This window comes from Fukomys damarensis, unplaced genomic scaffold (assembly GCF_012274545.1).
Source record: "Fukomys damarensis isolate Sample0158 unplaced genomic scaffold, DMR_v1.0_HiC HiC_scaffold_4, whole genome shotgun sequence".
In the NCBI taxonomy this organism is placed as follows: domain Eukaryota; kingdom Metazoa; phylum Chordata; class Mammalia; order Rodentia; family Bathyergidae; genus Fukomys; species Fukomys damarensis.
The window spans coordinates 66863435-66870307 of NW_022900916.1; the positions used below are offsets into that span (position 1 = coordinate 66863435).

A 6873-nucleotide genomic window follows, 5' to 3' on the forward strand; every position below is an offset into this window, starting at 1 on the left:
AGAAGAGAACTCTATCAACATCATGCTATGGGGTAAGAATTACCCTCCTAGCAACAACCAGACAAGGATAAAACAGAGAAGAAAACTGTAGACCAATATTCCTGATGACAATAAATGCTAAACTCAGCATCAAAATACTAAAAAATCAAGTCTGAGAGGATATAAAAAAAACCCATTCATCATGGTCAAATTGTTTTTATTCCTGGGATACAAGGATGGTTCAGTATATGCAGATCAATAAATGAGAGTCATCACACATCCACTGAATGAAGGCTAAGAATCATAGGATCAACTCAAAGGATGCAGAAGAAAATATTAAAAGAAAATTCAAAATCCCTTCATGATAAAATACTGAAGAAATGAGGTACTGAAAGACTATGCACCAATATACCAAAGGGTATGTATGATTACGCACTGTCATTGTACTTAACAGGAAAAAGCTGAAAGTACTTTCTATAAGACCTGAAAGAAGACAAAGATGTTCACACTCACCACTCTTCTTCAATATGGTGCTAAAAGCTTTGGCTGGAGGGCCGGGGATTTAGATTAATGGTTCTGCTGCCTGCCTCCCAAGTGCAAGGACCTGAGTTCAATCTCCGGTACCATAAAACAAGAACAACAACAACAACAAAAAGGTTTTGCTGGAATAATTAAGGAGGGAAAAAGGAATAAAAGGCATACAAAGAGGAAGAGAAGAAGTAAATTCTACCTGCTTGCTGATGATATGATTCTATGTATTGGAAAACCTATAAAGATATCACAAGTTGCTGTTAGAACTGTTGAGCAAATTCAGTATCGTAGCAGGACACAAAATTAACATGCAGAAATCAGTACCACTTTTCTGCACCAATGAAACATTTGGTGAAAAAGAAATCGCAAAAACAACCCCATTCACAATAGCTCTCCCCCAAAAAAGGCTAGGAATACATTTAATCAAGGAAGTGAAAGGCACACACAACAAAACTTTTTAAATGCTAATAAAAGTAATGGAATTCACTTAGAAATTTTGAGACAGTCCATGTTTCTGGAATGGAAGAAATAATATTGCTAAAATATCCATACTAGTCAAAGCAACTTACTGATTCGGTGCAATTCCCATCAAAATACTAGTGATATCTTCACAGAACTAGAAAACTTTATGCTAACATTCGTTTGAAAGCAAGACTCCAAATGGGCAAAGCAATCTTGAACAAAAAGAACAAAGCTAGAAGTGTTACAATCAAATTTCAAGGCACAATGCAGATCCACTGTAGTAAAAATATGGCATTGGCATAAAAACAGACATACAGACCAATAGAATGGAATAAGAATTCCAGAAATAAACTCACACATCTTCAGCTGAATGATTTTTCAATAAACATACAGAGAAGATACATGGAAAAAGCACAGCCTCATCAACTAATAGTGCTGGTTAAGGGGATAACCACATATAGCCTGTTGAAACTAGAGGCCTATGTCTCAACCTCAAAATAGGTCAAGAACAGGAATGAAACTTTGAAGGTACTAGAAGTAAATGTATAGGAAACACTTTAACATAGCACAGGCAACAATTTATTGGCTAGGACTCTAATAGCATTGAAAACAAAGACAAAAGTTGATAAATGGGATTTCATAGAATAAAAAAGGTTCTGGACAGTAATGGGAATAATCAACAGAGTGAAGAGTCAACCACCCTAGAGGATTTGAGAGTATCTTTGCCACCTATTCACCTAACAGAGGGTTCACATCCAGAATATGCAAACAACTAAAAAAACTTAAAAAACAACTGAGTCAAAACAAGGCAAATGATTTGATTAGACTCTTCTAAAAAAACAAGTACCAATAAATGTGGGAAGCCAGCCATGGCCCACTGGCTTTTTGAAAGATAACTTCTTTCTTTATAATCAAGGCATTGACACAATGTGTGGTCAGGATGTTCCTAATTAGCATTTGTTAACATTTGTTCCTTTTTAAGGACTGCACGTGTTAAACTTGTTTTTGACCCTGCACGGGAGAAACTCGGACAGCCAAAGATCTGTAGGAGTCAGGTGCTTCCTGTTAAAGATCTGACGTTATCTGTAGGAGTCAGGTGTTGTAACTCCATTTTGTTAAGTTCCTCCACCTATTGTGGGAATCATGATTATTAGTTGCAAGTGTTGTTAATTTGTTTTTCTTGAGCCTGATTTCTCTTTCCCGTGTGAACCCTCGTTCCCGTGGAGCGGGTGTTGAGGTTACTATGGTAATCCTAGCCCATAATAGTTCGGTCTTTTCCTTTAAAAGGCTGATGCCTGCCTGCAATAAACGTCGCCTTGATCAGACTCTTGTCTTGGCGTCGTTCCTTTCTCTCTGCCCCATCTCCACACCGCTGCTCTTTCAGGTTTGAGACACTGCTGGACAGTGCTCTGCGTTGCCGGCTCTCGACAAATAAATATATGAAAAATTGATCAATATATTTAGCCAGTACAGAAATGTGAAACTAATGATTTCCTTCTCACCATAGGTAAATGGCTATTATCCAAAAATGAAAAAATAAATGAATAACAAATGTTGGTGAGGATACTGAGAAACAAACTACACACTCTTGCTGAAATGTAAATTAGTATAGTCAGCAAATAGAGGAGTATGAAAGTTTCTCAAAAAACTAAAAGCAGAACTATGCTATGATCCAGCTATACCCCTCCTTGGCTTTTATCCAAAAGAAATGACATCAACATACAAAAGAGATACCATGTTTATTAGGTATCAAGAGAGACAGTCATGTTCATTATGTAACTGCCATTATTTACAAGAGCTAGCATATGTTTCTGGGTGCCCAGCAACAGAACGGACAAAGAAAACGTGGTGGGCTGGGGATTTAGCTCAGTGGTTCCACCACCTGCCTCACAAGCACAAGGACCCGAGTTTGACCCCCAATACCCCCCAAAAAAGAAAACGTGGTGTATACACAGAGGAATACTGTTGAGCCAGAAAGAAGTAGGAAACCCTATCATCTGTGAGCTATGGGTACCAAAATCTAGTAAGTAATGAAGCCTGATAATCTTCATATTTAGTAGGACTAGTTTGTCCTTATCATTCTCTTTCAGAATTCTTAGGTGATTCTGAAATGTCTATTATCTCATAAATACATTAGAATCATTTTGACACATTTTCCCCTCAAATTAGCTGTAGAGATTCTGATAAACATCACATGAAATTTACAGATAGATTAAAATAATATCTTTGTAATATCTGCATAGACAATGGTATGTCCATTTTCTCACACATTCTTTTATATTTCACTCATGGAATTTAAAAAATTTTAATGCAATACAATTAGATATTAATAAAGAAAATACAAAAAACATTTCTATGAAAAAATAAAATTAGCAAATGAGAATAAGAATGGTAAATTCACTATGTATCACAATCTTAAAAGAACATATTTTCACTTGCTAATCTCTCAATTCATCTACAAAAATTATATCTTTTTTTAGTATAAAACCCTTTAAATATTAACAAAGAGTTCTATGGAGAGCATTGTAAAAAGAGCATGACATGAGCACAGCCATATTGACCTGTGATTCGCCCGAGCAGTGTGGACGTGCCGTCGCCCATAGCAACGGGCTAGTTCAACTGGTGGTCTGATCTGTTGCCTGGCAACTGTAACGGTTAAACGGTTTCCTTCCGGAATGTGTGGGTGGTACTCTCTTGCAGCCGCGCAGCTGGAGAGTATATAAGGAGAGGTTCGGTAATAAAGCAGTTGCAGTAGTGCCACGAGAAGAAAAGTGCCTCCCGTCTCTCTGTCCTCGTCCTTTCAGGTTTAGGACCTGCTGGCAGGATCCTGACGTCGCGGCTCGTGACAGAGTTCTCATTCTTTTTTCCAGAAGGTTTAATACTTAGCTTTTAATATTTAGATCTTTGTTCTATTTTGATTTTAGTATAGTGCATGCTGAGAGGAAAAGCTAGTTTTTCCACCACGATTTTTCAGACTGTCTTTATTCTAGTGAATGCTTTTAGTTTCTTGTCAAACATAAGGTGGATGAGTGTGTTTGGTTTTGTTTCTATCTCTTCTAGTTTGTTCCATAGATCTTCTCATATGTTTTTTTGCCAGTACATTGCCTTTTTTTTTTTTTTTTTAAATCGCAGTAGCTCTGAAGAATAATTACAAGTCAGGGATTGTGATGCCTTCCGCCTTGCCTTTGTTGCCCAAAACTGTTTTTGCTACTCTAGGTCTCTTCTGGTACCAAATGAATTTTAGGAATGTTTTCTCTTGTTATGTGAGGTAGCTAATGGTATTTTGATGGGACTTGCATTAAATCTATATAACAATTTTGGGAGTATGGCCATTTTCACTATGTTCGTTCTCCCACCCAAGAGCAAGGGATATCTTTCCATTTTCTGATATTCTCTTCAATCTGTTCTTTCAAAGTACTGTAATTTTCAATATAAAGACAGTGTAAAGAAGCAATGTGGATAGAGATAATGGTACAGAGAAGCAATGTGTTGCAGGTAAGAGGATAAGTCAGAATTCTCAGATGTGATGTAGCTGGTGGCAGGGAGCCCTTGCAGCTTTTCTAAGATGAATTTAGAAGGGGAAATGTCTCACAGGGCTCAAAAAGGCAGGCAGCAGTGCTGTACAGTGTTAAGAGTGTGGTCACGAGAACCGGTCTGCTTTCAGATCCCAAGTCAGCTGCTAACAGGCTGCTTGACTTTGGTGAAGCAGTAAAGACTTCAGTTTCTCTCACTCTGAAATGGGAATAGCAGTAACACTCATCACTTCACAGGGTTCTCCTGAGGGTTGGATCAATGAATCTCCTTGAATCTCGTGGGAGGGTTACATGGCCAGTGCCTGTGGGATAAAGGAAATGTGGCCTTCATACACGAGGAAGGACACTCCGCCATGACGAATACACTTGAGTCGTTTGTAGGAAAATAGATGCACCTTGAGACCATCGTGATGCATGGAATAGATCAGACACTCAAGCTTCAATCGGTAGATGACTTTTCTTCTATGAGAAGCCCAAAGTATAAATAAATTAAAGAGCAAAATAGATAACAGGAAACAGGTAGCTAGATCTTTTGAAAATTGCAAGGGAGACCAAGAGATGGAGCATGGGGAGTGAGAGGAAAGATACACAAAATGAATCTATATGAGCAATGTAATCATTGTGTATCACAAATATGTACTAAAAAACATTGGGAGAAGAGACTCTAGAGATGCAGAGAGTAGGAAGGGGAATAAGAAGAACTAAGATACTGTGTATTTCCCAAGATAAATGTAAACACTATATATCGTACATGTATGCTAGTTAAAATGGTTAACATTAATTTTACTATTATCATTATTCCAACCAGCATATATATATATATAGGCCGGAGTGTAGCAGAGACCCAGTCTCCTTCCTTGAGAGCATAGAGAAATACTGCACAATAAGACAGGCCTACTCCTTGCCTCCATGTTTTTTTTCCCCCACAGAATATTTTGTTCTACAAATGTAATAATGTTTTGTAACCCTTTGAAGTTCTGACCTTTCAGGAATTTTTCATTAGCCCCTCCTATTTCAGGAACGTTCTGTTAGATCCGCCCCTTTCTGGAAAGTTCTGTTGATCTGCCTCTGTGCTTCTGTGAGCATGCTCACCCACGCTGCCTTTCAGGAACATTCTGTAACCGGCGGCCCCGCCCCTCTTCAGTGAGCATGCGCGCCTACCCTACCTCCTATATAGAGGAGGCTCGTGTCTGCAGTCAAGTGTTCAGACTTCAGAGTAGGAACTTTACTGAGCCTGCTGGCGTAATTAAAGGATTTTCTTCACCTCTTCCGGTGACCTTCACGTTGTTGTGTCTTCAAATTTTGGTAGCCGCAGATGCTGAGCTGTAGCACTCAGCTGTGCCTCGGAGCTGTAACACTTGGCTATCGCATCGCGCCGCTCCGCTTTTCCAGCACAGGTGAAGTCACTACTGAGGGTGGAGGGCGGGAAGGCGCAGGCTGTGGAGACGCACACTTCACGGAGTAGAAACAGCTGCCTGAGTGAACCTGTGGGGCAGCTGTGGGGGGGTGAATTTCACTGGAGCTTGATGAAGCTGAGGAGAAACTACGGAGACCAGCCTGGCGAGAGTGGTAGGAGTGATGCAAGACGAATGTCTTAAAATAAGCCAAGGACGGCGGTGTGGAACCAGCAGAGGCAGGACTAGCCGTTGTGTTAGGTTTATCATATTTTATATTCATATTATCATGTCATTGGGACAAAGAAACTAAAATAATTAATGGAATGCTTTATTTAAGACTTATTAAAAACCTCTGGGCTATTGTGATGCTTAACCTGGATATGTCCCTGACAGAGATCTTCACTTGATGCCTAAGACTTTAGAAATTATATGGCCAACATAATATAATACCTTTAAAACCATGGCCAACTGCTTTACAGAGGATTTTAGGACATTCAGAAGGGTAGATAAAATATAACAAGGATTCATAAACTAGTGGTAGGATAATGGGATATAGTTGAAACAGTGTAGAAGGATAAATATCAAAATGAACTGGATTAAGAGGAAAGCTACAAAACTTAGTGTATTGTTAGAGGTGTGGCCAGCATAGGAGAATAAAGTACAGAATGGGTAAGATCCAATGTTCCTTTACGAATTGCATTAGATGTGATGGCAGAGAAGAGAGTTCCTTAGCCTCTGCAGACTCTGGGAACCAACTGCGCATCTACATTTGTACCTTTAAACTTTGGAGACTTCCGTGGACAGGTATAGACCTGATTCCTGCTGATTCACGCACCCCTGAAAGAAGGGCCAAAGAAACCTGGGCGCCCCTGGAAATCCAACCCCTCCACGATTTCATTTCCGCAATTCTGTCCGCAGTCGGGAAGCCACCAGGCCAGGACCCCCCCCCCCCCCCCACACCCCGCCCCCCC

The 6873-nt window shown here is 39.7% G+C and overlaps 1 protein-coding gene across 7 annotated transcripts in view; it reads left to right on the forward strand.

The window, feature by feature from the left end:
* LOC104868217 (ATP-dependent translocase ABCB1) overlaps window positions 1-6873 on the forward strand; it is a 301331-nt gene that overhangs the window by 98430 nt on the left and 196028 nt on the right. For 2 of the 7 annotated variants that reach the window (XM_010632885.3, XM_033758684.1), the window contains exon 1: window positions 5535-5902. The exons of 1 other annotated variant lie outside the window; for it this stretch is intronic. The gene's annotated coding sequence lies outside the window, so the exon portion shown is untranslated. Of the gene's footprint in view, window positions 1-4397; window positions 4468-5445; window positions 5903-6873 lie in introns of those variants that run through there. 4 more of the 7 variants (XM_010632883.3, XM_010632890.3, XM_010632892.3 and 1 more) reach the window with 4 other exon arrangements.